This window comes from Somniosus microcephalus, unplaced genomic scaffold (genome assembly GCF_052327205.1).
Source record: "Somniosus microcephalus isolate GS21.2 unplaced genomic scaffold, FLI_Smic_1.0 unresolved_chr4, whole genome shotgun sequence".
NCBI lineage: Eukaryota > Metazoa > Chordata > Chondrichthyes > Squaliformes > Somniosidae > Somniosus > Somniosus microcephalus.
In genome coordinates this window covers 2967893-2995163 of record NW_028225182.1, presented here as the reverse complement: position 1 = coordinate 2995163, position 27271 = coordinate 2967893, and the positions used below count along the sequence as shown (strand labels likewise).

General features: G+C 48.6%; 37 non-coding genes across 37 annotated transcripts; all 37 read right to left on the bottom strand.

Annotated features, from left to right (window-relative positions):
• Positions 1 to 566: 566 nt before the first annotated feature.
• Positions 567 to 638, bottom strand: trnae-cuc (transfer RNA glutamic acid (anticodon CUC)). Its single transcript has one exon. It is a non-coding gene; the product is annotated as a tRNA-Glu (tRNA).
• Positions 639 to 1149: 511 nt separating this feature from the next.
• On the bottom strand, positions 1150 to 1223 carry trnai-aau (transfer RNA isoleucine (anticodon AAU)). The gene has a single exon. It is a non-coding gene; the product is annotated as a tRNA-Ile (tRNA).
• Positions 1224 to 1638: 415 nt separating this feature from the next.
• trnaf-gaa (transfer RNA phenylalanine (anticodon GAA)) lies at positions 1639 to 1711 on the bottom strand. Its single transcript has one exon. It is a non-coding gene; the product is annotated as a tRNA-Phe (tRNA).
• Positions 1712 to 2608: 897 nt separating this feature from the next.
• trnae-cuc (transfer RNA glutamic acid (anticodon CUC)) lies at positions 2609 to 2680 on the bottom strand. Its single transcript has one exon. It is a non-coding gene; the product is annotated as a tRNA-Glu (tRNA).
• Positions 2681 to 3191: 511 nt separating this feature from the next.
• trnai-aau (transfer RNA isoleucine (anticodon AAU)) lies at positions 3192 to 3265 on the bottom strand. The gene has a single exon. It is a non-coding gene; the product is annotated as a tRNA-Ile (tRNA).
• A 415-nt stretch (positions 3266 to 3680) lies between these two features.
• trnaf-gaa (transfer RNA phenylalanine (anticodon GAA)) lies at positions 3681 to 3753 on the bottom strand. The gene has a single exon. It is a non-coding gene; the product is annotated as a tRNA-Phe (tRNA).
• Positions 3754 to 4650: 897 nt separating this feature from the next.
• Positions 4651 to 4722, bottom strand: trnae-cuc (transfer RNA glutamic acid (anticodon CUC)). Its single transcript has one exon. It is a non-coding gene; the product is annotated as a tRNA-Glu (tRNA).
• A 511-nt stretch (positions 4723 to 5233) lies between these two features.
• Positions 5234 to 5307, bottom strand: trnai-aau (transfer RNA isoleucine (anticodon AAU)). Its single transcript has one exon. It is a non-coding gene; the product is annotated as a tRNA-Ile (tRNA).
• Positions 5308 to 5722: 415 nt separating this feature from the next.
• trnaf-gaa (transfer RNA phenylalanine (anticodon GAA)) lies at positions 5723 to 5795 on the bottom strand. The gene has a single exon. It is a non-coding gene; the product is annotated as a tRNA-Phe (tRNA).
• An 897-nt stretch (positions 5796 to 6692) lies between these two features.
• On the bottom strand, positions 6693 to 6764 carry trnae-cuc (transfer RNA glutamic acid (anticodon CUC)). The gene has a single exon. It is a non-coding gene; the product is annotated as a tRNA-Glu (tRNA).
• Positions 6765 to 7275: 511 nt separating this feature from the next.
• Positions 7276 to 7349, bottom strand: trnai-aau (transfer RNA isoleucine (anticodon AAU)). The gene has a single exon. It is a non-coding gene; the product is annotated as a tRNA-Ile (tRNA).
• A 415-nt stretch (positions 7350 to 7764) lies between these two features.
• Positions 7765 to 7837, bottom strand: trnaf-gaa (transfer RNA phenylalanine (anticodon GAA)). The gene has a single exon. It is a non-coding gene; the product is annotated as a tRNA-Phe (tRNA).
• Positions 7838 to 8734: 897 nt separating this feature from the next.
• trnae-cuc (transfer RNA glutamic acid (anticodon CUC)) lies at positions 8735 to 8806 on the bottom strand. The gene has a single exon. It is a non-coding gene; the product is annotated as a tRNA-Glu (tRNA).
• A 511-nt stretch (positions 8807 to 9317) lies between these two features.
• On the bottom strand, positions 9318 to 9391 carry trnai-aau (transfer RNA isoleucine (anticodon AAU)). The gene has a single exon. It is a non-coding gene; the product is annotated as a tRNA-Ile (tRNA).
• A 415-nt stretch (positions 9392 to 9806) lies between these two features.
• On the bottom strand, positions 9807 to 9879 carry trnaf-gaa (transfer RNA phenylalanine (anticodon GAA)). Its single transcript has one exon. It is a non-coding gene; the product is annotated as a tRNA-Phe (tRNA).
• Positions 9880 to 10776: 897 nt separating this feature from the next.
• Positions 10777 to 10848, bottom strand: trnae-cuc (transfer RNA glutamic acid (anticodon CUC)). Its single transcript has one exon. It is a non-coding gene; the product is annotated as a tRNA-Glu (tRNA).
• Positions 10849 to 11359: 511 nt separating this feature from the next.
• On the bottom strand, positions 11360 to 11433 carry trnai-aau (transfer RNA isoleucine (anticodon AAU)). Its single transcript has one exon. It is a non-coding gene; the product is annotated as a tRNA-Ile (tRNA).
• Positions 11434 to 11848: 415 nt separating this feature from the next.
• On the bottom strand, positions 11849 to 11921 carry trnaf-gaa (transfer RNA phenylalanine (anticodon GAA)). Its single transcript has one exon. It is a non-coding gene; the product is annotated as a tRNA-Phe (tRNA).
• Positions 11922 to 12818: 897 nt separating this feature from the next.
• On the bottom strand, positions 12819 to 12890 carry trnae-cuc (transfer RNA glutamic acid (anticodon CUC)). The gene has a single exon. It is a non-coding gene; the product is annotated as a tRNA-Glu (tRNA).
• Positions 12891 to 13401: 511 nt separating this feature from the next.
• Positions 13402 to 13475, bottom strand: trnai-aau (transfer RNA isoleucine (anticodon AAU)). Its single transcript has one exon. It is a non-coding gene; the product is annotated as a tRNA-Ile (tRNA).
• A 415-nt stretch (positions 13476 to 13890) lies between these two features.
• Positions 13891 to 13963, bottom strand: trnaf-gaa (transfer RNA phenylalanine (anticodon GAA)). Its single transcript has one exon. It is a non-coding gene; the product is annotated as a tRNA-Phe (tRNA).
• Positions 13964 to 14860: 897 nt separating this feature from the next.
• On the bottom strand, positions 14861 to 14932 carry trnae-cuc (transfer RNA glutamic acid (anticodon CUC)). Its single transcript has one exon. It is a non-coding gene; the product is annotated as a tRNA-Glu (tRNA).
• A 511-nt stretch (positions 14933 to 15443) lies between these two features.
• Positions 15444 to 15517, bottom strand: trnai-aau (transfer RNA isoleucine (anticodon AAU)). The gene has a single exon. It is a non-coding gene; the product is annotated as a tRNA-Ile (tRNA).
• A 415-nt stretch (positions 15518 to 15932) lies between these two features.
• Positions 15933 to 16005, bottom strand: trnaf-gaa (transfer RNA phenylalanine (anticodon GAA)). The gene has a single exon. It is a non-coding gene; the product is annotated as a tRNA-Phe (tRNA).
• An 897-nt stretch (positions 16006 to 16902) lies between these two features.
• On the bottom strand, positions 16903 to 16974 carry trnae-cuc (transfer RNA glutamic acid (anticodon CUC)). Its single transcript has one exon. It is a non-coding gene; the product is annotated as a tRNA-Glu (tRNA).
• Positions 16975 to 17485: 511 nt separating this feature from the next.
• On the bottom strand, positions 17486 to 17559 carry trnai-aau (transfer RNA isoleucine (anticodon AAU)). Its single transcript has one exon. It is a non-coding gene; the product is annotated as a tRNA-Ile (tRNA).
• Positions 17560 to 17974: 415 nt separating this feature from the next.
• On the bottom strand, positions 17975 to 18047 carry trnaf-gaa (transfer RNA phenylalanine (anticodon GAA)). Its single transcript has one exon. It is a non-coding gene; the product is annotated as a tRNA-Phe (tRNA).
• Positions 18048 to 19542: 1495 nt separating this feature from the next.
• On the bottom strand, positions 19543 to 19616 carry trnai-aau (transfer RNA isoleucine (anticodon AAU)). The gene has a single exon. It is a non-coding gene; the product is annotated as a tRNA-Ile (tRNA).
• A 416-nt stretch (positions 19617 to 20032) lies between these two features.
• On the bottom strand, positions 20033 to 20106 carry trnai-gau (transfer RNA isoleucine (anticodon GAU)). The gene has a single exon. It is a non-coding gene; the product is annotated as a tRNA-Ile (tRNA).
• Positions 20107 to 21003: 897 nt separating this feature from the next.
• Positions 21004 to 21075, bottom strand: trnae-cuc (transfer RNA glutamic acid (anticodon CUC)). The gene has a single exon. It is a non-coding gene; the product is annotated as a tRNA-Glu (tRNA).
• Positions 21076 to 21602: 527 nt separating this feature from the next.
• trnai-aau (transfer RNA isoleucine (anticodon AAU)) lies at positions 21603 to 21676 on the bottom strand. Its single transcript has one exon. It is a non-coding gene; the product is annotated as a tRNA-Ile (tRNA).
• Positions 21677 to 22091: 415 nt separating this feature from the next.
• Positions 22092 to 22164, bottom strand: trnaf-gaa (transfer RNA phenylalanine (anticodon GAA)). Its single transcript has one exon. It is a non-coding gene; the product is annotated as a tRNA-Phe (tRNA).
• Positions 22165 to 23061: 897 nt separating this feature from the next.
• On the bottom strand, positions 23062 to 23134 carry trnae-cuc (transfer RNA glutamic acid (anticodon CUC)). Its single transcript has one exon. It is a non-coding gene; the product is annotated as a tRNA-Glu (tRNA).
• Positions 23135 to 24157: 1023 nt separating this feature from the next.
• On the bottom strand, positions 24158 to 24230 carry trnaf-gaa (transfer RNA phenylalanine (anticodon GAA)). Its single transcript has one exon. It is a non-coding gene; the product is annotated as a tRNA-Phe (tRNA).
• An 897-nt stretch (positions 24231 to 25127) lies between these two features.
• On the bottom strand, positions 25128 to 25200 carry trnae-cuc (transfer RNA glutamic acid (anticodon CUC)). The gene has a single exon. It is a non-coding gene; the product is annotated as a tRNA-Glu (tRNA).
• Positions 25201 to 26224: 1024 nt separating this feature from the next.
• Positions 26225 to 26297, bottom strand: trnaf-gaa (transfer RNA phenylalanine (anticodon GAA)). The gene has a single exon. It is a non-coding gene; the product is annotated as a tRNA-Phe (tRNA).
• An 891-nt stretch (positions 26298 to 27188) lies between these two features.
• trnae-cuc (transfer RNA glutamic acid (anticodon CUC)) lies at positions 27189 to 27260 on the bottom strand. Its single transcript has one exon. It is a non-coding gene; the product is annotated as a tRNA-Glu (tRNA).
• Positions 27261 to 27271: the final 11 nt, after the last annotated feature.

The window sequence follows — 27271 nt, the reverse complement described above, 5'->3', positions numbered from 1 at the left end:
ACGAGCCAAATCAAGTTCAATCTTCAGCTGCAGGTATGGTGCTGAGCCCCACACAGAAGTGAAAATGCCCGTGGTTCTTAGTTCCTCGCACAGTGGGCTACTGAGCAATACAGGAAGGGCTAATGATCATCTTAATGCTCAAGTTATCAGGGGCCACGGACTCTCTGATTCCAGGCTTGCACACGTTGGTAAGTTTCAAAATTTGCATTTTTCACACTGGCAATGAAAATAATCGATAGCCGTGCCTGTGATAAGCTAAGTTTGTTCGGGAGATGCAGTGGGCAAGGAGATATACGGAAGACTGATAAAAACCGTGACTGCCCTGACACTGTGAGCTGCAGTTAAATGTTGGCAACATTTAAAGTCAGCCAGTCTAAATTTGACAGAAATCAAGTCCTGCTGACTTTGAAACAGCACGCATTTTACAGAAATCAAGAATGTGCATTTTGTATCGCTGTATGAAGAGTGATGTTGAGCAGCGGTGTGGAAAGTTGAATCAGGGGCGGAGCATTGTTCCGTAAGGGTGCATTGCATGGTGGCAATTCAAACAGCCCCAAAACGCACTGTTCCCTGACCGGGAATCGAACCCGGGCCGCGGCGGTGAGAGCGCCGAATCCTAACCACTAGACCACCAGGGAAGCTGCAGCCAGCCTCCTGGCAGCAAGCACATCAACGCAGCTTTTCATGCTTGCTCCTTTGCAATTCAGATCCTTTCGCGCCAGGCAAACTGTTCGGACAAAATTATATTTTTTACATGAGAACACAACAGACGTGTTCGCGAAAGCACGGCACCAAGTGCGGGTAGGCATCCACTTGAAATCGATTTCCTCCTGTGTTTTTCTCTGGATGTTGTCTCTCTCGGTGCTGGGCGAACAATTCATTGATGCATTTGTCCTGAACTGAAGCCTTTTACCCATCTCGCGGGGGCAGAGCCGCTCTGTCTGTGTATTACCTGCCTGTGACACTTATCGGCAACATGCCGCCTGTTCAACTTTCAACAGCAAACCCAGAAAGATGTGTCTCTCAGCCCCGGTGGCAAAGGATGTTAATCCAAATATATCCCCCGTGAGAGTCTGTGTGCATTGGCTTCCTTATAAAGTTTGTATTGGAAATGTGCGGGAAAAGCGTAAAATTATGAAAACATCCTGATGGCCCGTACGGGGATCGAACCCGCGACCTTGGCGTTATTAGCACCACGCTCTCACCAACTGAGCTAACCGGCCACAATGCTCCCGTTGGCCAGGCTCGAACCTAGGCTGGGAAATTGTCTTTCAGGCTCACACTGGGTGACCGAGTTACTGCACAAACATTGAACACACCACATCGCTTAAACATTGTTAACTGTTCGTATATACAACTGGGCAGAGTGTAAATCCAAAGTAACAGAAAGACTGGTCTAACAAACCTCATTCTAAAAATTTTTGTCGCACCACAGCCCCTCCCACAAACACTGTCCCGGTATAAAAGCAGACGGCGGGACCCCGACTGAATTCGAACCTGCAGCGGACGGTTGGAGCCGGATCCAGCATGTCCGACGTGGTGTCACTCCCATTCGTTTGGGAAACGCGTCATCAGGAGCGTAAAATTTCTCTTGATTCGTACCTTTTGTAGTGAAGGAGACAGAAAGTAACTAAAACCTGCCGAAACCCGGGATCGAACCAGGGACCTTTAGATCTTCAGTCTAACGCTCTCCCAACTGAGCTATTTCGGCTTCACGTCAAACGCAGTATTCTGTCGTTCTTTTGGAGGATTTTCTATCCCCGGGTGGAATTGCCCCTCTCGCTCATTCCTCACTTCGGGCAATGTGACCCGACCAGATCTCGGAGCTCAGGTTCTGTTAATGTAAAGCTGCAGTGTTGATAAAGATACAAAGCTGACACAGCACGGGGGACCTCACCGTGTTGGACACAGCGTGAAATGCAATGACATGTTCAAATAAAGTTACAGAGCACAACACATGTGTAAAATTCCCTGTTCTTTTCTCCACACTGATGGGTTGCGAAGGGAGAGACGGGCCGAAGTCTCACTGAGTCGCACTGATCACGAGCCAAATCAAGTTCAATCTTCAGCTGCAGGTATGGTGCTGAGCCCCACACAGAAGTGAAAATGCCCGTGGTTCTTAGTTCCTCGCACAGTGGGCTACTGAGCAATACAGGAAGGGCTAATGATCATCTTAATGCTCAAGTTATCAGGGGCCACGGACTCTCTGATTCCAGGCTTGCACACGTTGGTAAGTTTCAAAATTTGCATTTTTCACACTGGCAATGAAAATAATCGATAGCCGTGCCTGTGATAAGCTAAGTTTGTTCGGGAGATGCAGTGGGCAAGGAGATATACGGAAGACTGATAAAAACCGTGACTGCCCTGACACTGTGAGCTGCAGTTAAATGTTGGCAACATTTAAAGTCAGCCAGTCTAAATTTGACAGAAATCAAGTCCTGCTGACTTTGAAACAGCACGCATTTTACAGAAATCAAGAATGTGCATTTTGTATCGCTGTATGAAGAGTGATGTTGAGCAGCGGTGTGGAAAGTTGAATCAGGGGCGGAGCATTGTTCCGTAAGGGTGCATTGCATGGTGGCAATTCAAACAGCCCCAAAACGCACTGTTCCCTGACCGGGAATCGAACCCGGGCCGCGGCGGTGAGAGCGCCGAATCCTAACCACTAGACCACCAGGGAAGCTGCAGCCAGCCTCCTGGCAGCAAGCACATCAACGCAGCTTTTCATGCTTGCTCCTTTGCAATTCAGATCCTTTCGCGCCAGGCAAACTGTTCGGACAAAATTATATTTTTTACATGAGAACACAACAGACGTGTTCGCGAAAGCACGGCACCAAGTGCGGGTAGGCATCCACTTGAAATCGATTTCCTCCTGTGTTTTTCTCTGGATGTTGTCTCTCTCGGTGCTGGGCGAACAATTCATTGATGCATTTGTCCTGAACTGAAGCCTTTTACCCATCTCGCGGGGGCAGAGCCGCTCTGTCTGTGTATTACCTGCCTGTGACACTTATCGGCAACATGCCGCCTGTTCAACTTTCAACAGCAAACCCAGAAAGATGTGTCTCTCAGCCCCGGTGGCAAAGGATGTTAATCCAAATATATCCCCCGTGAGAGTCTGTGTGCATTGGCTTCCTTATAAAGTTTGTATTGGAAATGTGCGGGAAAAGCGTAAAATTATGAAAACATCCTGATGGCCCGTACGGGGATCGAACCCGCGACCTTGGCGTTATTAGCACCACGCTCTCACCAACTGAGCTAACCGGCCACAATGCTCCCGTTGGCCAGGCTCGAACCTAGGCTGGGAAATTGTCTTTCAGGCTCACACTGGGTGACCGAGTTACTGCACAAACATTGAACACACCACATCGCTTAAACATTGTTAACTGTTCGTATATACAACTGGGCAGAGTGTAAATCCAAAGTAACAGAAAGACTGGTCTAACAAACCTCATTCTAAAAATTTTTGTCGCACCACAGCCCCTCCCACAAACACTGTCCCGGTATAAAAGCAGACGGCGGGACCCCGACTGAATTCGAACCTGCAGCGGACGGTTGGAGCCGGATCCAGCATGTCCGACGTGGTGTCACTCCCATTCGTTTGGGAAACGCGTCATCAGGAGCGTAAAATTTCTCTTGATTCGTACCTTTTGTAGTGAAGGAGACAGAAAGTAACTAAAACCTGCCGAAACCCGGGATCGAACCAGGGACCTTTAGATCTTCAGTCTAACGCTCTCCCAACTGAGCTATTTCGGCTTCACGTCAAACGCAGTATTCTGTCGTTCTTTTGGAGGATTTTCTATCCCCGGGTGGAATTGCCCCTCTCGCTCATTCCTCACTTCGGGCAATGTGACCCGACCAGATCTCGGAGCTCAGGTTCTGTTAATGTAAAGCTGCAGTGTTGATAAAGATACAAAGCTGACACAGCACGGGGGACCTCACCGTGTTGGACACAGCGTGAAATGCAATGACATGTTCAAATAAAGTTACAGAGCACAACACATGTGTAAAATTCCCTGTTCTTTTCTCCACACTGATGGGTTGCGAAGGGAGAGACGGGCCGAAGTCTCACTGAGCCGCACTGATCACGAGCCAAATCAAGTTCAATCTTCAGCTGCAGGTATGGTGCTGAGCCCCACACAGAAGTGAAAATGCCCGTGGTTCTTAGTTCCTCGCACAGTGGGCTACTGAGCAATACAGGAAGGGCTAATGATCATCTTAATGCTCAAGTTATCAGGGGCCACGGACTCTCTGATTCCAGGCTTGCACACGTTGGTAAGTTTCAAAATTTGCATTTTTCACACTGGCAATGAAAATAATCGATAGCCGTGCCTGTGATAAGCTAAGTTTGTTCGGGAGATGCAGTGGGCAAGGAGATATACGGAAGACTGATAAAAACCGTGACTGCCCTGACACTGTGAGCTGCAGTTAAATGTTGGCAACATTTAAAGTCAGCCAGTCTAAATTTGACAGAAATCAAGTCCTGCTGACTTTGAAACAGCACGCATTTTACAGAAATCAAGAATGTGCATTTTGTATCGCTGTATGAAGAGTGATGTTGAGCAGCGGTGTGGAAAGTTGAATCAGGGGCGGAGCATTGTTCCGTAAGGGTGCATTGCATGGTGGCAATTCAAACAGCCCCAAAACGCACTGTTCCCTGACCGGGAATCGAACCCGGGCCGCGGCGGTGAGAGCGCCGAATCCTAACCACTAGACCACCAGGGAAGCTGCAGCCAGCCTCCTGGCAGCAAGCACATCAACGCAGCTTTTCATGCTTGCTCCTTTGCAATTCAGATCCTTTCGCGCCAGGCAAACTGTTCGGACAAAATTATATTTTTTACATGAGAACACAACAGACGTGTTCGCGAAAGCACGGCACCAAGTGCGGGTAGGCATCCACTTGAAATCGATTTCCTCCTGTGTTTTTCTCTGGATGTTGTCTCTCTCGGTGCTGGGCGAACAATTCATTGATGCATTTGTCCTGAACTGAAGCCTTTTACCCATCTCGCGGGGTCAGAGCCGCTCTGTCTGTGTATTACCTGCCTGTGACACTTATCGGCAACATGCCGCCTGTTCAACTTTCAACAGCAAACCCAGAAAGATGTGTCTCTCAGCCCCGGTGGCAAAGGATGTTAATCCAAATATATCCCCCGTGAGAGTCTGTGTGCATTGGCTTCCTTATAAAGTTTGTATTGGAAATGTGCGGGAAAAGCGTAAAATTATGAAAACATCCTGATGGCCCGTACGGGGATCGAACCCGCGACCTTGGCGTTATTAGCACCACGCTCTCACCAACTGAGCTAACCGGCCACAATGCTCCCGTTGGCCAGGCTCGAACCTAGGCTGGGAAATTGTCTTTCAGGCTCACACTGGGTGACCGAGTTACTGCACAAACATTGAACACACCACATCGCTTAAACATTGTTAACTGTTCGTATATACAACTGGGCAGAGTGTAAATCCAAAGTAACAGAAAGACTGGTCTAACAAACCTCATTCTAAAAATTTTTGTCGCACCACAGCCCCTCCCACAAACACTGTCCCGGTATAAAAGCAGACGGCGGGACCCCGACTGAATTCGAACCTGCAGCGGACGGTTGGAGCCGGATCCAGCATGTCCGACGTGGTGTCACTCCCATTCGTTTGGGAAACGCGTCATCAGGAGCGTAAAATTTCTCTTGATTCGTACCTTTTGTAGTGAAGGAGACAGAAAGTAACTAAAACCTGCCGAAACCCGGGATCGAACCAGGGACCTTTAGATCTTCAGTCTAACGCTCTCCCAACTGAGCTATTTCGGCTTCACGTCAAACGCAGTATTCTGTCGTTCTTTTGGAGGATTTTCTATCCCCGGGTGGAATTGCCCCTCTCGCTCATTCCTCACTTCGGGCAATGTGACCCGACCAGATCTCGGAGCTCAGGTTCTGTTAATGTAAAGCTGCAGTGTTGATAAAGATACAAAGCTGACACAGCACGGGGGACCTCACCGTGTTGGACACAGCGTGAAATGCAATGACATGTTCAAATAAAGTTACAGAGCACAACACATGTGTAAAATTCCCTGTTCTTTTCTCCACACTGATGGGTTGCGAAGGGAGAGACGGGCCGAAGTCTCACTGAGTCGCACTGATCACGAGCCAAATCAAGTTCAATCTTCAGCTGCAGGTATGGTGCTGAGCCCCACACAGAAGTGAAAATGCCCGTGGTTCTTAGTTCCTCGCACAGTGGGCTACTGAGCAATACAGGAAGGGCTAATGATCATCTTAATGCTCAAGTTATCAGGGGCCACGGACTCTCTGATTCCAGGCTTGCACACGTTGGTAAGTTTCAAAATTTGCATTTTTCACACTGGCAATGAAAATAATCGATAGCCGTGCCTGTGATAAGCTAAGTTTGTTCGGGAGATGCAGTGGGCAAGGAGATATACGGAAGACTGATAAAAACCGTGACTGCCCTGACACTGTGAGCTGCAGTTAAATGTTGGCAACATTTAAAGTCAGCCAGTCTAAATTTGACAGAAATCAAGTCCTGCTGACTTTGAAACAGCACGCATTTTACAGAAATCAAGAATGTGCATTTTGTATCGCTGTATGAAGAGTGATGTTGAGCAGCGGTGTGGAAAGTTGAATCAGGGGCGGAGCATTGTTCCGTAAGGGTGCATTGCATGGTGGCAATTCAAACAGCCCCAAAACGCACTGTTCCCTGACCGGGAATCGAACCCGGGCCGCGGCGGTGAGAGCGCCGAATCCTAACCACTAGACCACCAGGGAAGCTGCAGCCAGCCTCCTGGCAGCAAGCACATCAACGCAGCTTTTCATGCTTGCTCCTTTGCAATTCAGATCCTTTCGCGCCAGGCAAACTGTTCGGACAAAATTATATTTTTTACATGAGAACACAACAGACGTGTTCGCGAAAGCACGGCACCAAGTGCGGGTAGGCATCCACTTGAAATCGATTTCCTCCTGTGTTTTTCTCTGGATGTTGTCTCTCTCGGTGCTGGGCGAACAATTCATTGATGCATTTGTCCTGAACTGAAGCCTTTTACCCATCTCGCGGGGGCAGAGCCGCTCTGTCTGTGTATTACCTGCCTGTGACACTTATCGGCAACATGCCGCCTGTTCAACTTTCAACAGCAAACCCAGAAAGATGTGTCTCTCAGCCCCGGTGGCAAAGGATGTTAATCCAAATATATCCCCCGTGAGAGTCTGTGTGCATTGGCTTCCTTATAAAGTTTGTATTGGAAATGTGCGGGAAAAGCGTAAAATTATGAAAACATCCTGATGGCCCGTACGGGGATCGAACCCGCGACCTTGGCGTTATTAGCACCACGCTCTCACCAACTGAGCTAACCGGCCACAATGCTCCCGTTGGCCAGGCTCGAACCTAGGCTGGGAAATTGTCTTTCAGGCTCACACTGGGTGACCGAGTTACTGCACAAACATTGAACACACCACATCGCTTAAACATTGTTAACTGTTCGTATATACAACTGGGCAGAGTGTAAATCCAAAGTAACAGAAAGACTGGTCTAACAAACCTCATTCTAAAAATTTTTGTCGCACCACAGCCCCTCCCACAAACACTGTCCCGGTATAAAAGCAGACGGCGGGACCCCGACTGAATTCGAACCTGCAGCGGACGGTTGGAGCCGGATCCAGCATGTCCGACGTGGTGTCACTCCCATTCGTTTGGGAAACGCGTCATCAGGAGCGTAAAATTTCTCTTGATTCGTACCTTTTGTAGTGAAGGAGACAGAAAGTAACTAAAACCTGCCGAAACCCGGGATCGAACCAGGGACCTTTAGATCTTCAGTCTAACGCTCTCCCAACTGAGCTATTTCGGCTTCACGTCAAACGCAGTATTCTGTCGTTCTTTTGGAGGATTTTCTATCCCCGGGTGGAATTGCCCCTCTCGCTCATTCCTCACTTCGGGCAATGTGACCCGACCAGATCTCGGAGCTCAGGTTCTGTTAATGTAAAGCTGCAGTGTTGATAAAGATACAAAGCTGACACAGCACGGGGGACCTCACCGTGTTGGACACAGCGTGAAATGCAATGACATGTTCAAATAAAGTTACAGAGCACAACACATGTGTAAAATTCCCTGTTCTTTTCTCCACACTGATGGGTTGCGAAGGGAGAGACGGGCCGAAGTCTCACTGAGCCGCACTGATCACGAGCCAAATCAAGTTCAATCTTCAGCTGCAGGTATGGTGCTGAGCCCCACACAGAAGTGAAAATGCCCGTGGTTCTTAGTTCCTCGCACAGTGGGCTACTGAGCAATACAGGAAGGGCTAATGATCATCTTAATGCTCAAGTTATCAGGGGCCACGGACTCTCTGATTCCAGGCTTGCACACGTTGGTAAGTTTCAAAATTTGCATTTTTCACACTGGCAATGAAAATAATCGATAGCCGTGCCTGTGATAAGCTAAGTTTGTTCGGGAGATGCAGTGGGCAAGGAGATATACGGAAGACTGATAAAAACCGTGACTGCCCTGACACTGTGAGCTGCAGTTAAATGTTGGCAACATTTAAAGTCAGCCAGTCTAAATTTGACAGAAATCAAGTCCTGCTGACTTTGAAACAGCACGCATTTTACAGAAATCAAGAATGTGCATTTTGTATCGCTGTATGAAGAGTGATGTTGAGCAGCGGTGTGGAAAGTTGAATCAGGGGCGGAGCATTGTTCCGTAAGGGTGCATTGCATGGTGGCAATTCAAACAGCCCCAAAACGCACTGTTCCCTGACCGGGAATCGAACCCGGGCCGCGGCGGTGAGAGCGCCGAATCCTAACCACTAGACCACCAGGGAAGCTGCAGCCAGCCTCCTGGCAGCAAGCACATCAACGCAGCTTTTCATGCTTGCTCCTTTGCAATTCAGATCCTTTCGCGCCAGGCAAACTGTTCGGACAAAATTATATTTTTTACATGAGAACACAACAGACGTGTTCGCGAAAGCACGGCACCAAGTGCGGGTAGGCATCCACTTGAAATCGATTTCCTCCTGTGTTTTTCTCTGGATGTTGTCTCTCTCGGTGCTGGGCGAACAATTCATTGATGCATTTGTCCTGAACTGAAGCCTTTTACCCATCTCGCGGGGGCAGAGCCGCTCTGTCTGTGTATTACCTGCCTGTGACACTTATCGGCAACATGCCGCCTGTTCAACTTTCAACAGCAAACCCAGAAAGATGTGTCTCTCAGCCCCGGTGGCAAAGGATGTTAATCCAAATATATCCCCCGTGAGAGTCTGTGTGCATTGGCTTCCTTATAAAGTTTGTATTGGAAATGTGCGGGAAAAGCGTAAAATTATGAAAACATCCTGATGGCCCGTACGGGGATCGAACCCGCGACCTTGGCGTTATTAGCACCACGCTCTCACCAACTGAGCTAACCGGCCACAATGCTCCCGTTGGCCAGGCTCGAACCTAGGCTGGGAAATTGTCTTTCAGGCTCACACTGGGTGACCGAGTTACTGCACAAACATTGAACACACCACATCGCTTAAACATTGTTAACTGTTCGTATATACAACTGGGCAGAGTGTAAATCCAAAGTAACAGAAAGACTGGTCTAACAAACCTCATTCTAAAAATTTTTGTCGCACCACAGCCCCTCCCACAAACACTGTCCCGGTATAAAAGCAGACGGCGGGACCCCGACTGAATTCGAACCTGCAGCGGACGGTTGGAGCCGGATCCAGCATGTCCGACGTGGTGTCACTCCCATTCGTTTGGGAAACGCGTCATCAGGAGCGTAAAATTTCTCTTGATTCGTACCTTTTGTAGTGAAGGAGACAGAAAGTAACTAAAACCTGCCGAAACCCGGGATCGAACCAGGGACCTTTAGATCTTCAGTCTAACGCTCTCCCAACTGAGCTATTTCGGCTTCACGTCAAACGCAGTATTCTGTCGTTCTTTTGGAGGATTTTCTATCCCCGGGTGGAATTGCCCCTCTCGCTCATTCCTCACTTCGGGCAATGTGACCCGACCAGATCTCGGAGCTCAGGTTCTGTTAATGTAAAGCTGCAGTGTTGATAAAGATACAAAGCTGACACAGCACGGGGGACCTCACCGTGTTGGACACAGCGTGAAATGCAATGACATGTTCAAATAAAGTTACAGAGCACAACACATGTGTAAAATTCCCTGTTCTTTTCTCCACACTGATGGGTTGCGAAGGGAGAGACGGGCCGAAGTCTCACTGAGCCGCACTGATCACGAGCCAAATCAAGTTCAATCTTCAGCTGCAGGTATGGTGCTGAGCCCCACACAGAAGTGAAAATGCCCGTGGTTCTTAGTTCCTCGCACAGTGGGCTACTGAGCAATACAGGAAGGGCTAATGATCATCTTAATGCTCAAGTTATCAGGGGCCACGGACTCTCTGATTCCAGGCTTGCACACGTTGGTAAGTTTCAAAATTTGCATTTTTCACACTGGCAATGAAAATAATCGATAGCCGTGCCTGTGATAAGCTAAGTTTGTTCGGGAGATGCAGTGGGCAAGGAGATATACGGAAGACTGATAAAAACCGTGACTGCCCTGACACTGTGAGCTGCAGTTAAATGTTGGCAACATTTAAAGTCAGCCAGTCTAAATTTGACAGAAATCAAGTCCTGCTGACTTTGAAACAGCACGCATTTTACAGAAATCAAGAATGTGCATTTTGTATCGCTGTATGAAGAGTGATGTTGAGCAGCGGTGTGGAAAGTTGAATCAGGGGCGGAGCATTGTTCCGTAAGGGTGCATTGCATGGTGGCAATTCAAACAGCCCCAAAACGCACTGTTCCCTGACCGGGAATCGAACCCGGGCCGCGGCGGTGAGAGCGCCGAATCCTAACCACTAGACCACCAGGGAAGCTGCAGCCAGCCTCCTGGCAGCAAGCACATCAACGCAGCTTTTCATGCTTGCTCCTTTGCAATTCAGATCCTTTCGCGCCAGGCAAACTGTTCGGACAAAATTATATTTTTTACATGAGAACACAACAGACGTGTTCGCGAAAGCACGGCACCAAGTGCGGGTAGGCATCCACTTGAAATCGATTTCCTCCTGTGTTTTTCTCTGGATGTTGTCTCTCTCGGTGCTGGGCGAACAATTCATTGATGCATTTGTCCTGAACTGAAGCCTTTTACCCATCTCGCGGGGGCAGAGCCGCTCTGTCTGTGTATTACCTGCCTGTGACACTTATCGGCAACATGCCGCCTGTTCAACTTTCAACAGCAAACCCAGAAAGATGTGTCTCTCAGCCCCGGTGGCAAAGGATGTTAATCCAAATATATCCCCCGTGAGAGTCTGTGTGCATTGGCTTCCTTATAAAGTTTGTATTGGAAATGTGCGGGAAAAGCGTAAAATTATGAAAACATCCTGATGGCCCGTACGGGGATCGAACCCGCGACCTTGGCGTTATTAGCACCACGCTCTCACCAACTGAGCTAACCGGCCACAATGCTCCCGTTGGCCAGGCTCGAACCTAGGCTGGGAAATTGTCTTTCAGGCTCACACTGGGTGACCGAGTTACTGCACAAACATTGAACACACCACATCGCTTAAACATTGTTAACTGTTCGTATATACAACTGGGCAGAGTGTAAATCCAAAGTAACAGAAAGACTGGTCTAACAAACCTCATTCTAAAAATTTTTGTCGCACCACAGCCCCTCCCACAAACACTGTCCCGGTATAAAAGCAGACGGCGGGACCCCGACTGAATTCGAACCTGCAGCGGACGGTTGGAGCCGGATCCAGCATGTCCGACGTGGTGTCACTCCCATTCGTTTGGGAAACGCGTCATCAGGAGCGTAAAATTTCTCTTGATTCGTACCTTTTGTAGTGAAGGAGACAGAAAGTAACTAAAACCTGCCGAAACCCGGGATCGAACCAGGGACCTTTAGATCTTCAGTCTAACGCTCTCCCAACTGAGCTATTTCGGCTTCACGTCAAACGCAGTATTCTGTCGTTCTTTTGGAGGATTTTCTATCCCCGGGTGGAATTGCCCCTCTCGCTCATTCCTCACTTCGGGCAATGTGACCCGACCAGATCTCGGAGCTCAGGTTCTGTTAATGTAAAGCTGCAGTGTTGATAAAGATACAAAGCTGACACAGCACGGGGGACCTCACCGTGTTGGACACAGCGTGAAATGCAATGACATGTTCAAATAAAGTTACAGAGCACAACACATGTGTAAAATTCCCTGTTCTTTTCTCCACACTGATGGGTTGCGAAGGGAGAGACGGGCCGAAGTCTCACTGAGCCGCACTGATCACGAGCCAAATCAAGTTCAATCTTCAGCTGCAGGTATGGTGCTGAGCCCCACACAGAAGTGAAAATGCCCGTGGTTCTTAGTTCCTCGCACAGTGGGCTACTGAGCAATACAGGAAGGGCTAATGATCATCTTAATGCTCAAGTTATCAGGGGCCACGGACTCTCTGATTCCAGGCTTGCACACGTTGGTAAGTTTCAAAATTTGCATTTTTCACACTGGCAATGAAAATAATCGATAGCCGTGCCTGTGATAAGCTAAGTTTGTTCGGGAGATGCAGTGGGCAAGGAGATATACGGAAGACTGATAAAAACCGTGACTGCCCTGACACTGTGAGCTGCAGTTAAATGTTGGCAACATTTAAAGTCAGCCAGTCTAAATTTGACAGAAATCAAGTCCTGCTGACTTTGAAACAGCACGCATTTTACAGAAATCAAGAATGTGCATTTTGTATCGCTGTATGAAGAGTGATGTTGAGCAGCGGTGTGGAAAGTTGAATCAGGGGCGGAGCATTGTTCCGTAAGGGTGCATTGCATGGTGGCAATTCAAACAGCCCCAAAACGCACTGTTCCCTGACCGGGAATCGAACCCGGGCCGCGGCGGTGAGAGCGCCGAATCCTAACCACTAGACCACCAGGGAAGCTGCAGCCAGCCTCCTGGCAGCAAGCACATCAACGCAGCTTTTCATGCTTGCTCCTTTGCAATTCAGATCCTTTCGCGCCAGGCAAACTGTTCGGACAAAATTATATTTTTTACATGAGAACACAACAGACGTGTTCGCGAAAGCACGGCACCAAGTGCGGGTAGGCATCCACTTGAAATCGATTTCCTCCTGTGTTTTTCTCTGGATGTTGTCTCTCTCGGTGCTGGGCGAACAATTCATTGATGCATTTGTCCTGAACTGAAGCCTTTTACCCATCTCGCGGGGGCAGAGCCGCTCTGTCTGTGTATTACCTGCCTGTGACACTTATCGGCAACATGCCGCCTGTTCAACTTTCAACAGCAAACCCAGAAAGATGTGTCTCTCAGCCCCGGTGGCAAAGGATGTTAATCCAAATATATCCCCCGTGAGAGTCTGTGTGCATTGGCTTCCTTATAAAGTTTGTATTGGAAATGTGCGGGAAAAGCGTAAAATTATGAAAACATCCTGATGGCCCGTACGGGGATCGAACCCGCGACCTTGGCGTTATTAGCACCACGCTCTCACCAACTGAGCTAACCGGCCACAATGCTCCCGTTGGCCAGGCTCGAACCTAGGCTGGGAAATTGTCTTTCAGGCTCACACTGGGTGACCGAGTTACTGCACAAACATTGAACACACCACATCGCTTAAACATTGTTAACTGTTCGTATATACAACTGGGCAGAGTGTAAATCCAAAGTAACAGAAAGACTGGTCTAACAAACCTCATTCTAAAAATTTTTGTCGCACCACAGCCCCTCCCACAAACACTGTCCCGGTATAAAAGCAGACGGCGGGACCCCGACTGAATTCGAACCTGCAGCGGACGGTTGGAGCCGGATCCAGCATGTCCGACGTGGTGTCACTCCCATTCGTTTGGGAAACGCGTCATCAGGAGCGTAAAATTTCTCTTGATTCGTACCTTTTGTAGTGAAGGAGACAGAAAGTAACTAAAACCTGCCGAAACCCGGGATCGAACCAGGGACCTTTAGATCTTCAGTCTAACGCTCTCCCAACTGAGCTATTTCGGCTTCACGTCAAACGCAGTATTCTGTCGTTCTTTTGGAGGATTTTCTATCCCCGGGTGGAATTGCCCCTCTCGCTCATTCCTCACTTCGGGCAATGTGACCCGACCAGATCTCGGAGCTCAGGTTCTGTTAATGTAAAGCTGCAGTGTTGATAAAGATACAAAGCTGACACAGCACGGGGGACCTCACCGTGTTGGACACAGCGTGAAATGCAATGACATGTTCAAATAAAGTTACAGAGCACAACACATGTGTAAAATTCCCTGTTCTTTTCTCCACACTGATGGGTTGCGAAGGGAGAGACGGGCCGAAGTCTCACTGAGCCGCACTGATCACGAGCCAAATCAAGTTCAATCTTCAGCTGCAGGTATGGTGCTGAGCCCCACACAGAAGTGAAAATGCCCGTGGTTCTTAGTTCCTCGCACAGTGGGCTACTGAGCAATACAGGAAGGGCTAATGATCATCTTAATGCTCAAGTTATCAGGGGCCACGGACTCTCTGATTCCAGGCTTGCACACGTTGGTAAGTTTCAAAATTTGCATTTTTCACACTGGCAATGAAAATAATCGATAGCCGTGCCTGTGATAAGCTAAGTTTGTTCGGGAGATGCAGTGGGCAAGGAGATATACGGAAGACTGATAAAAACCGTGACTGCCCTGACACTGTGAGCTGCAGTTAAATGTTGGCAACATTTAAAGTCAGCCAGTCTAAATTTGACAGAAATCAAGTCCTGCTGACTTTGAAACAGCACGCATTTTACAGAAATCAAGAATGTGCATTTTGTATCGCTGTATGAAGAGTGATGTTGAGCAGCGGTGTGGAAAGTTGAATCAGGGGCGGAGCATTGTTCCGTAAGGGTGCATTGCATGGTGGCAATTCAAACAGCCCCAAAACGCACTGTTCCCTGACCGGGAATCGAACCCGGGCCGCGGCGGTGAGAGCGCCGAATCCTAACCACTAGACCACCAGGGAAGCTGCAGCCAGCCTCCTGGCAGCAAGCACATCAACGCAGCTTTTCATGCTTGCTCCTTTGCAATTCAGATCCTTTCGCGCCAGGCAAACTGTTCGGACAAAATTATATTTTTTACATGAGAACACAACAGACGTGTTCGCGAAAGCACGGCACCAAGTGCGGGTAGGCATCCACTTGAAATCGATTTCCTCCTGTGTTTTTCTCTGGATGTTGTCTCTCTCGGTGCTGGGCGAACAATTCATTGATGCATTTGTCCTGAACTGAAGCCTTTTACCCATCTCGCGGGGTCAGAGCCGCTCTGTCTGTGTATTACCTGCCTGTGACACTTATCGGCAACATGCCGCCTGTTCAACTTTCAACAGCAAACCCAGAAAGATGTGTCTCTCAGCCCCGGTGGCAAAGGATGTTAATCCAAATATATCCCCCGTGAGAGTCTGTGTGCATTGGCTTCCTTATAAAGTTTGTATTGGAAATGTGCGGGAAAAGCGTAAAATTATGAAAACATCCTGATGGCCCGTACGGGGATCGAACCCGCGACCTTGGCGTTATTAGCACCACGCTCTCACCAACTGAGCTAACCGGCCACAATGCTCCCGTTGGCCAGGCTCGAACCTAGGCTGGGAAATTGTCTTTCAGGCTCACACTGGGTGACCGAGTTACTGCACAAACATTGAACACACCACATCGCTTAAACATTGTTAACTGTTCGTATATACAACTGGGCAGAGTGTAAATCCAAAGTAACAGAAAGACTGGTCTAACAAACCTCATTCTAAAAATTTTTGTCGCACCACAGCCCCTCCCACAAACACTGTCCCGGTATAAAAGCAGACGGCGGGACCCCGACTGAATTCGAACCTGCAGCGGACGGTTGGAGCCGGATCCAGCATGTCCGACGTGGTGTCACTCCCATTCGTTTGGGAAACGCGTCATCAGGAGCGTAAAATTTCTCTTGATTCGTACCTTTTGTAGTGAAGGAGACAGAAAGTAACTAAAACCTGCCGAAACCCGGGATCGAACCAGGGACCTTTAGATCTTCAGTCTAACGCTCTCCCAACTGAGCTATTTCGGCTTCACGTCAAACGCAGTATTCTGTCGTTCTTTTGGAGGATTTTCTATCCCCGGGTGGAATTGCCCCTCTCGCTCATTCCTCACTTCGGGCAATGTGACCCGACCAGATCTCGGAGCTCAGGTTCTGTTAATGTAAAGCTGCAGTGTTGATAAAGATACAAAGCTGACACAGCACGGGGGACCTCACCGTGTTGGACACAGCGTGAAATGCAATGACATGTTCAAATAAAGTTACAGAGCACAACACATGTGTAAAATTCCCTGTTCTTTTCTCCACACTGATGGGTTGCGAAGGGAGAGACGGGCCGAAGTCTCACTGAGCCGCACTGATCACGAGCCAAATCAAGTTCAATCTTCAGCTGCAGGTATGGTGCTGAGCCCCACACAGAAGTGAAAATGCCCGTGGTTCTTAGTTCCTCGCACAGTGGGCTACTGAGCAATACAGGAAGGGCTAATGATCATCTTAATGCTCAAGTTATCAGGGGCCACGGACTCTCTGATTCCAGGCTTGCACACGTTGGTAAGTTTCAAAATTTGCATTTTTCACACTGGCAATGAAAATAATCGATAGCCGTGCCTGTGATAAGCTAAGTTTGTTCGGGAGATGCAGTGGGCAAGGAGATATACGGAAGACTGATAAAAACCGTGACTGCCCTGACACTGTGAGCTGCAGTTAAATGTTGGCAACATTTAAAGTCAGCCAGTCTAAATTTGACAGAAATCAAGTCCTGCTGACTTTGAAACAGCACGCATTTTACAGAAATCAAGAATGTGCATTTTGTATCGCTGTATGAAGAGTGATGTTGAGCAGCGGTGTGGAAAGTTGAATCAGGGGCGGAGCATTGTTCCGTAAGGGTGCATTGCATGGTGGCAATTCAAACAGCCCCAAAACGCACTGTTCCCTGACCGGGAATCGAACCCGGGCCGCGGCGGTGAGAGCGCCGAATCCTAACCACTAGACCACCAGGGAAGCTGCAGCCAGCCTCCTGGCAGCAAGCACATCAACGCAGCTTTTCATGCTTGCTCCTTTGCAATTCAGATCCTTTCGCGCCAGGCAAACTGTTCGGACAAAATTATATTTTTTACATGAGAACACAACAGACGTGTTCGCGAAAGCACGGCACCAAGTGCGGGTAGGCATCCACTTGAAATCGATTTCCTCCTGTGTTTTTCTCTGGATGTTGTCTCTCTCGGTGCTGGGCGAACAATTCATTGATGCATTTGTCCTGAACTGAAGCCTTTTACCCATCTCGCGGGGTCAGAGCCGCTCTGTCTGTGTATTACCTGCCTGTGACACTTATCGGCAACATGCCGCCTGTTCAACTTTCAACAGCAAACCCAGAAAGATGTGTCTCTCAGCCCCGGTGGCAAAGGATGTTAATCCAAATATATCCCCCGTGAGAGTCTGTGTGCATTGGCTTCCTTATAAAGTTTGTATTGGAAATGTGCGGGAAAAGCGTAAAATTATGAAAACATCCTGATGGCCCGTACGGGGATCGAACCCGCGACCTTGGCGTTATTAGCACCACGCTCTCACCAACTGAGCTAACCGGCCACAATGCTCCCGTTGGCCAGGCTCGAACCTAGGCTGGGAAATTGTCTTTCAGGCTCACACTGGGTGACCGAGTTACTGCACAAACATTGAACACACCACATCGCTTAAACATTGTTAACTGTTCGTATATACAACTGGGCAGAGTGTAAATCCAAAGTAACAGAAAGACTGGTCTAACAAACCTCATTCTAAAAATTTTTGTCGCACCACAGCCCCTCCCACAAACACTGTCCCGGTATAAAAGCAGACGGCGGGACCCCGACTGAATTCGAACCTGCAGCGGACGGTTGGAGCCGGATCCAGCATGTCCGACGTGGTGTCACTCCCATTCGTTTGGGAAACGCGTCATCAGGAGCGTAAAATTTCTCTTGATTCGTACCTTTTGTAGTGAAGGAGACAGAAAGTAACTAAAACCTGCCGAAACCCGGGATCGAACCAGGGACCTTTAGATCTTCAGTCTAACGCTCTCCCAACTGAGCTATTTCGGCTTCACGTCAAACGCAGTATTCTGTCGTTCTTTTGGAGGATTTTCTATCCCCGGGTGGAATTGCCCCTCTCGCTCATTCCTCACTTCGGGCAATGTGACCCGACCAGATCTCGGAGCTCAGGTTCTGTTAATGTAAAGCTGCAGTGTTGATAAAGATACAAAGCTGACACAGCACGGGGGACCTCACCGTGTTGGACACAGCGTGAAATGCAATGACATGTTCAAATAAAGTTACAGAGCACAACACATGTGTAAAATTCCCTGTTCTTTTCTCCACACTGATGGGTTGCGAAGGGAGAGACGGGCCGAAGTCTCACTGAGCCGCACTGATCACGAGCCAAATCAAGTTCAATCTTCAGCTGCAGGTATGGTGCTGAGCCCCACACAGAAGTGAAAATGCCCGTGGTTCTTAGTTCCTCGCACAGTGGGCTACTGAGCAATACAGGAAGGGCTAATGATCATCTTAATGCTCAAGTTATCAGGGGCCACGGACTCTCTGATTCCAGGCTTGCACACGTTGGTAAGTTTCAAAATTTGCATTTTTCACACTGGCAATGAAAATAATCGATAGCCGTGCCTGTGATAAGCTAAGTTTGTTCGGGAGATGCAGTGGGCAAGGAGATATACGGAAGACTGATAAAAACCGTGACTGCCCTGACACTGTGAGCTGCAGTTAAATGTTGGCAACATTTAAAGTCAGCCAGTCTAAATTTGACAGAAATCAAGTCCTGCTGACTTTGAAACAGCACGCATTTTACAGAAATCAAGAATGTGCATTTTGTATCGCTGTATGAAGAGTGATGTTGAGCAGCGGTGTGGAAAGTTGAATCAGGGGCGGAGCATTGTTCCGTAAGGGTGCATTGCATGGTGGCAATTCAAACAGCCCCAAAACGCACTGTTCCCTGACCGGGAATCGAACACGGGCCGCGGCGGTGAGAGCGCCGAATCCTAACCACGAGACCACCAGGGAAGCTGCCGCCAGCCTCCTGGCAGCAAGCACATCAACGCAGCTTTTCATGCTTGCTCCTTTGCAATTCAGATCCTTTCGCGCCAGGCAACTGTTCGGACAAAATTATATTTTTTACATGAGAACACAACAGACGTGTTCGCGAAAGCACGGCACCAAGTGCGGGTAGGCATCCACTTGAAATCGATTTCCTCCTGTGTTTTTCTCTGGATGTTGTCTCTCTCGGTGCTGGGCGAACAATTCATTGATGCATTTGTCCTGAACTGAAGCCTTTTACCCATCTCGCGGGGTCAGAGCCGCTCTGTCTGTGTATTACCTGCCTGTGACACTTATCGGCAACATGCCGCCTGTTCAACTTTCAACAGCAAACCCAGAAAGACAAAAGAACAGAAAGATGTGTCTCTCAGCCCCGGTGGCAAAGGATGTTAATCCAAATATATCCCCCGTGAGAGTCTGTGTGCATTGGCTTCCTTATAAAGTTTGTATTGGAAATGTGCGGGAAAAGCGTAAAATTATGAAAACATCCTGATGGCCCGTACGGGGATCGAACCCGCGACCTTGGCGTTATTAGCACCACGCTCTCACCAACTGAGCTAACCGGCCACAATGCTCCCGTTGGCCAGGCTCGAACCTAGGCTGGGTAAATTGTCTTTCAGGCTCACACTGGGTGACCGAGTTACTGCACAAACATTGAACACACCACATCGCTTAAACATTGTTAACTGTTCGTATATACAACTGGGCAGAGTGTAAATCCAAAGTAACAGAAAGACTGGTCTAACAAACCTCATTCTAAAGTTTTTTGTCGCACCACAGCCCCTCCCACAAACACTGTCCCAGTATAAAAGCAGACGGCGGGACCCCGACTGAATTCGAACCTGCAGCGGACGGTTGGAGCCGGATCCAGCATGTCCGACGTGGTTTCACTCCCATTCGTTTGGGAAACGCGTCATCAGGAGCGTAAAATTTCTCTTGATTCGTACCTTTTGTAGTGAAGGAGACAGAAAGTAACTAAAACCTGCCGAAACCCGGGATCGAACCAGGGACCTTTAGATCTATCAGTCTAACGCTCTCCCAACTGAGCTATTTCGGCTTCACGTCAAACGCAGTATTCTGTCGTTCTTTTGGAGGATTTTCTATCCCCGGGTGGAATTGCCCCTCTCGCTCATTCCTCACTTCGGGCAATGTGACCCGACCAGATCTCGGAGCTCAGGTTCTGTTAATGTAAAGCTGCAGTGTTGATAAAGATACAAAGCTGACACAGCACGGGGGACCTCACCGTGTTGGACACAGCGTGAAATGCAATGACATGTTCAAATAAAGTTACAGAGCACAACACATGTGTAAAATTCCCTGTTCTTTTCTCCACACTGATGGGTTGCGAAGGGAGAGACGGGCCGAAGTCTCACTGAGCCGCACTGATCACGAGCCAAATCAAGTTCAATCTTCAGCTGCAGGTATGGTGCTGAGCCCCACACAGAAGTGAAAATGCCCGTGGTTCTTAGTTCCTCGCACAGTGGGCTACTGAGCAATACAGGAAGGGCTAATGATCATCTTAATGCTCAAGTTATCAGGGGCCACGGACTCTCTGATTCCAGGCTTGCACACGTTGGTAAGTTTCAAAATTTGCATTTTTCACACTGGCAATGAAAATAATCGATAGCCGTGCCTGTGATAAGCTAAGTTTGTTCGGGAGATGCAGTGGGCAAGGAGATATACGGAAGACTGATAAAAACCGTGACTGCCCTGACACTGTGAGCTGCAGTTAAATGTTGGCAACATTTAAAGTCAGCCAGTCTAAATTTGACAGAAATCAAGTCCTGCTGACTTTGAAACAGCACGCATTTTACAGAAATCAAGAATGTGCATTTTGTATCGCTGTATGAAGAGTGATGTTGAGCAGCGGTGTGGAAAGTTGAATCAGGGGCGGAGCATTGTTCCGTAAGGGTGCATTGCATGGTGGCAATTCAAACAGCCCCAAAACGCACTGTTCCCTGACCGGGAATCGAACCCGGGCCGCGGCGGTGAGAGCGCCGAATCCTAACCACTAGACCACCAGGGAAGCTGCAGCCAGCCTCCTGGCAGCAAGCACATCAACGCAGCTTTTCATGCTTGCTCCTTTGCAATTCAGATCCTTTCGCGCCAGGCAAACTGTTCGGACAAAATTATATTTTTTACATGAGAACACAACAGACGTGTTCGCGAAAGCACGGCACCAAGTGCGGGTAGGCATCCACTTGAAATCGATTTCCTCCTGTGTTTTTCTCTGGATGTTGTCTCTCTCGGTGCTGGGCGAACAATTCATTGATGCATTTGTCCTGAACTGAAGCCTTTTACCCATCTCGCGGGGTCAGAGCCGCTCTGTCTGTGTATTACCTGCCTGTGACACTTATCGGCAACATGCCGCCTGTTCAACTTTCAACAGCAAACCCAGAAAGACAAAAGAACAGAAAGATGTGTCTCTCAGCCCCGGTGGCAAAGGATGTTAATCCAAATATATCCCCCGTGAGAGTCTGTGTGCATTGGCTTCCTTATAAAGTTTGTATTGGAAATGTGCGGGAAAAGCGTAAAATTATGAAAACATCCTGATGGCCCGTACGGGGATCGAACCCGCGACCTTGGCGTTATTAGCACCACGCTCTCACCAACTGAGCTAACCGGCCACAATGCTCTCGTTGGCCAGGCTCGAACCTAGGCTGGAAAATTGTCTTTCAGGCTCACACTGGGTGACCGAGTTACTGCACAAACATTGAACACACCACATCGCTTAAACATTGTTAACTGTTCGTATATACAACTGGGCAGAGTGTAAATCCAAAGTAACAGAAAGACTGGTCTAACAAACCTCATTCTAAAATTTTTTGTCGCACCACAGCCCCTCCCACAAACACTGTCCCGGTATAAAAGCAGACGGCGGGACCCCGACTGAATTCGAACCTGCAGCGGACGGTTGGAGCCGGATCCAGCATGTCCGACGTGGTGTCACTCCCATTCGTTTGGGAAACGCGTCATCAGGAGCGTAAAATTTCTCTTGATTCGTACCTTTTGTAGTGAAGGAGACAGAAAGTAACTAAAACCTGCCGAAACCCGGGATCGAACCAGGGACCTTTAGATCTTCAGTCTAACGCTCTCCCAACTGAGCTATTTCGGCTTCACGTCAAACGCAGTATTCTGTCGTTCTTTTGGAGGATTTTCTATCCCCGGGTGGAATTGCCCCTCTCGCTCATTCCTCACTTCGGGCAATGTGACCCCACCAGATCTCGGAGCTCAGGTTCTGTTAATGTAAAGCTGCAGTGTTGATAAAGATACAAAGCTGACACAGCACGGGGGACCTCACCGTGTTGGACACAGCGTGAAATGCAATGACATGTTCAAATAAAGTTACAGAGCACAACACATGTGTAAAATTCCCTGTTCTTTTCTCCACACTGATGGGTTGCGAAGGGAGAGACGGGCCGAAGTCTCACTGAGCCGCACTGATCACGAGCCAAATCAAGTTCAATCTTCAGCTGCAGGTATGGTGCTGAGCCCCACACAGAAGTGAAAATGCCCGTGGTTCTTAGTTCCTCGCACAGTGGGCTACTGAGCAATACAGGAAGGGCTAATGATCATCTTAATGCTCAAGTTATCAGGGGCCACGGACTCTCTGATTCCAGGCTTGCACACGTTGGTAAGTTTCAAAATTTGCATTTTTCACACTGGCAATGAAAATAATCGATAGCCGTGCCTGTGATAAGCTAAGTTTGTTCGGGAGATGCAGTGGGCAAGGAGATATACGGAAGACGGATAAAAACCGTGACTGCCCTGACACTGAGAGCTGCAGTTAAATGTTGGCAACATTTAAAGTCAGCCAGTCTAAATTTGACAGAAATCAAGTCCTGCTGACTTTGAAACAGCACGCATTTTACAGAAATCAAGAATGTGCATTTTGTATCGCTGTATGAAGAGTGATGTTGAGCAGCGGTGTGGAAAGTTGAATCAGGGGCGGAGCATTGTTCCGTAAGGATACATTGCATGGTGGCAATTCAAACAGCCCCAAAACGCACTGTTCCCTGACCGGGAATCGAACCCGGAGCCGCGGCGGTGAGAGCGCCGAATCCTAACCACTAGACCAGCAGGGAAGCTGCAGCCAGCCTCCTGGCAGCAAGCACATCAACGCAGCTTTTCATGCTTGCTCCTTTGCAATTCAGATCCTTTCGCGCCAGGCAAACTGTTCGGACAAAATTATATTTTTTACATGAGAACACAACAGACGTGTTCGCGAAAGCACGGCACCAAGTGCGGGTAGGCATCCACTTGAAATCGATTTCCTCCTGTGTTTTTCTCTGGATGTTGTCTCTCTCGGTGCTGGGCGAACAATTCATTGATGCATTTGTCCTGAACTGAAGCCTTTTGCCCATCTCGCGGGGTCAGAGCCGCTCTGTCTGTCTATTACCTGCCTGTGACCCTTATCGGCAACATGCCGCCTGTTCAACTTTCAACAGCAAACCCAGAAAGACAAAAGAACAGAAAGATGTGTCTCTCAGCCCCGGTGGCAAAGGATGTTAATCCAAATATATCCCCCGTGAGAGTCTGTGTGCATTGGCTTCCTTATAAAGTTTGTATTGGAAATGTGCGGGAAAAGCGTAAAATTATGAAAACATCCTGATGGCCCGTACGGGGATCGAACCCGCGACCTTGAGCGTTATTAGCACCACGCTCTCACCAACTGAGCTAACCGGCCACAATGCTCCTGTTGGCCAGGCTCGAACCTAGGTTGGGAAATTGTCTTTCAGGCTCACACTGGGTGACCGAGTTACTGCACAAACATTGAACACACCACATCGCTTAAACATTGTTAACTGTTCGTATGTACAACTGGGCAGAGTGTAAATCCAAAGTAACAGAAAGACTGCTCTATGGTCTAACAAACCTCATTCTAAAATTTTTGTCGCACCACAGCCCCTCCCACAAACACTGTCCCGGTATAAAAGCAGACGGCGGGACCCCGACTGAATTCGAACCTGCAGCGGACGGTTGGAGCCGGATCCAGCATGTCCGACGTGGTTTCACTCCCATTCGTTTGGGAAACGCGTCATCAGGAGCGTAAAATTTCTCTTGATTCGTACCTTTTGTAGTGAAGGAGACAGAAAGTAACTAAAACCTGCCGAAACCCGGGATCGAACCAGGGACCTTTAGATCTTCAGTCTAACGCTCTCCCAACTGAGCTATTTCGGCTTCACGTCAAACGCAGTATTCTCTCGTTCTTTTGGAGGATTTTCTATCCCCGGGTGGAATTGCCCCTCTCGCTCATTCCTCACTTCGGGCAATGTGACGCGACCAGATCTCGGAGCTCAGGTTCTGTTAATGTAAAGCTGCAGTGTTGATAAAGATACAAAGCTGACACAGCACGGGGGACCTCACCGTGTTGGACACAGCGTGAAATGCAATGACATGTTCAAATAAAGTTACAGAGCACAACACATGTGTAAAATTCCCTGTTCTTTTCTCCACACTGATGGGTTGCGAAGGGAGAGACGGGCCGAAGTCTCACTGAGCCGCACTGATCACGAGCCAAATCAAGTTCAATCTTCAGCTGCAGGTATGGTGCTGAGCCCCACACAGAAGTGAAAATGCCCGTGGTTCTTAGTTCCTCGCACAGTGGGCTACTGAGCAATACAGGAAGGGCTAATGATCATCTTAATGCTCAAGTTATCAGGGGCCACGGACTCTCTGATTCCAGGCTTGCACACGTTGGTAAGTTTCAAAATTTGCATTTTTCACACTGGCAATGAAAATAATCGATAGCCGTGCCTGTGATAAGCTAAGTTTGTTCGGGAGATGCAGTGGGCAAGGAGATATACGGAAGACGGATAAAAACCGTGACTGCCCTGACACTGAGAGCTGCAGTTAAATGTTGGCAACATTTAAAGTCAGCCAGTCTAAATTTGACAGAAATCAAGTCCTGCTGACTTTGAAACAGCACGCATTTTACAGAAATCAAGAATGTGCATTTTGTATCGCTGTATGAAGAGTGATGTTGAGCAGCGGTGTGGAAAGTTGAATCAGGGGCGGAGCATTGTTCCGTAAGGATACATTGCATGGTGGCAATTCAAACAGCCCCAAAACGCACTGTTCCCTGACCGGGAATCGAACCCGGAGCCGCGGCGGTGAGAGCGCCGAATCCTAACCACTAGACCAGCAGGGAAGCTGCAGCCAGCCTCCTGGCAGCAAGCACATCAACGCAGCTTTTCATGCTTGCTCCTTTGCAATTCAGATCCTTTCGCGCCAGGCAAACTGTTCGGACAAAATTATATTTTTTACATGAGAACACAACAGACGTGTTCGCGAAAGCACGGCACCAAGTGCGGGTAGGCATCCACTTGAAATCGATTTCCTCCTGTGTTTTTCTCTGGATGTTGTCTCTCTCGGTGCTGGGCGAACAATTCATTGATGCATTTGTCCTGAACTGAAGCCTTTTGCCCATCTCGCGGGGTCAGAGCCGCTCTGTCTGTCTATTACCTGCCTGTGACACTTATCGGCAACATGCCGCCTGTTCAACTTTCAACAGCAAACCCAGAAAGACAAGAGAACAGAAAGATGTGTCTCTCAGCCCCGGTGGCAAAGGATGTTAATCCAAATATATCCCCCGTGAGAGTCTGTGTGCATTGGCTTCCTTATAAAGTTTGTATTGGAAATGTGCGGGAAAAGCGTAAAATTATGAAAACATCCTGATGGCCCGTACGGGGATCGAACCCGCGACCTTGAGCGTTATTAGCACCACGCTCTCACCAACTGAGCTAACCGGCCACAATGCTCCTGTTGGCCAGGCTCGAACCTAGGCTGGGAAATTGTCTTTCAGGCTCACACTGGGTGACCGAGTTACTGCACAAACATTGAACACACCACATCGCTTAAACATTGTTAACTGTTCGTATGTACAACTGGGCAGAGTGTAAATCCAAAGTAACAGAAAGACTGCTCTATGGTCTAACAAACCTCATTCTAAAATTTTTTGTCGCACCACAGCCCCTCCCACAAACACTGTCCCGGTATAAAAGCAGACGGCGGGACCCCGACTGAATTCGAACCTGCAGCCCACGGTTGGAGCCGGATCCAGCATGTCCGACGTGGTTTCACTCCCATTCGTTTGGGAAACGCGTCATCAGGAGCGTCAAATTTCTCTTGATTCGTACCTTTTGCAGTGAAGGAGACAGAAAGTAACTAAAACCTGCCGAAACCCGGGATCGAACCAGGGACCTTTAGATCTTCACTCTAACGCTCTCCCAACTGAGCTATTTCGGCTTCACGTCAAACGCAGTATTCTGTCGTTCTTTTGGAGGATTTTCTATCCCCGGGTGGAATTGCCCCTCTCGCTCATTCCTCACTTCGGCAATGTGACCCGACCAGGTCTCGGAGCTCAGGTTGTGTTAATGTAAAGCTGCAGTGTTGATAAAGATACAAAGCTGACACAGCACGGGGGACCTCACCGTGTTAGACACAGCGTGAAATGCAATGACATGTTCAAATAAAGTTACAGAGCACAACACATGTGTAAAGTTCCCTGTTCTTTTCTCCACACTGATGGGTTGCGAAGGGAGAGACGGGCCGAAGTCTCACTGAGCCGCACTGATCACGAGCCAAATCAAGTTCAATCTTCAGCTGCAGGTATGGTGCTGAGCCCCACACAGAAGTGAAAATGCCCGTGGTTCTTAGTTCCTCGCACAGTGGGCTACTGAGCAATACAGGAAGGGCTAATGATCATCTTAATGCTCAAGTTATCAGGGGCCACGGACTCTCAGATTCCCGGCTTGCACACGTTGGTAAGTTTCAAAATTTGCATTTTTCACACTGGCAATGAAAATAATCGATAGCCGTGCCTGTGATAAGTTTGTTCGGGAGATGCAGTGGGCAAGGAGATATACGGAAGACTGATAAAAACCGTGACTGCCCTGACACTGTGAGCTGCAGTTAAATGTTGGCAACATTTAAAGTCAGCCAGTCTAAATTTGACAGAAATCAAGTCCTGCTGACTTTGAAACAGCACGCATTTTACAGAAATCAAGAATGTGCATTTTGTATCGCTGTATGAAGAGTGATGTTGAGCAGCGGTGTGGAAAGTTGAATCAGGGGCGGAGCATTGTTCCGTAAGGGTGCATTGCATGGTGGCAAGTCAAACAGCCCCAAAACGCACTGTTCTCTGACCGGGAATCGAACCCGGGCCGCGGCGGTGAGAGCGCCGAATCCTAACCACTAGACCACCAGGGAAGCTGCAGCCA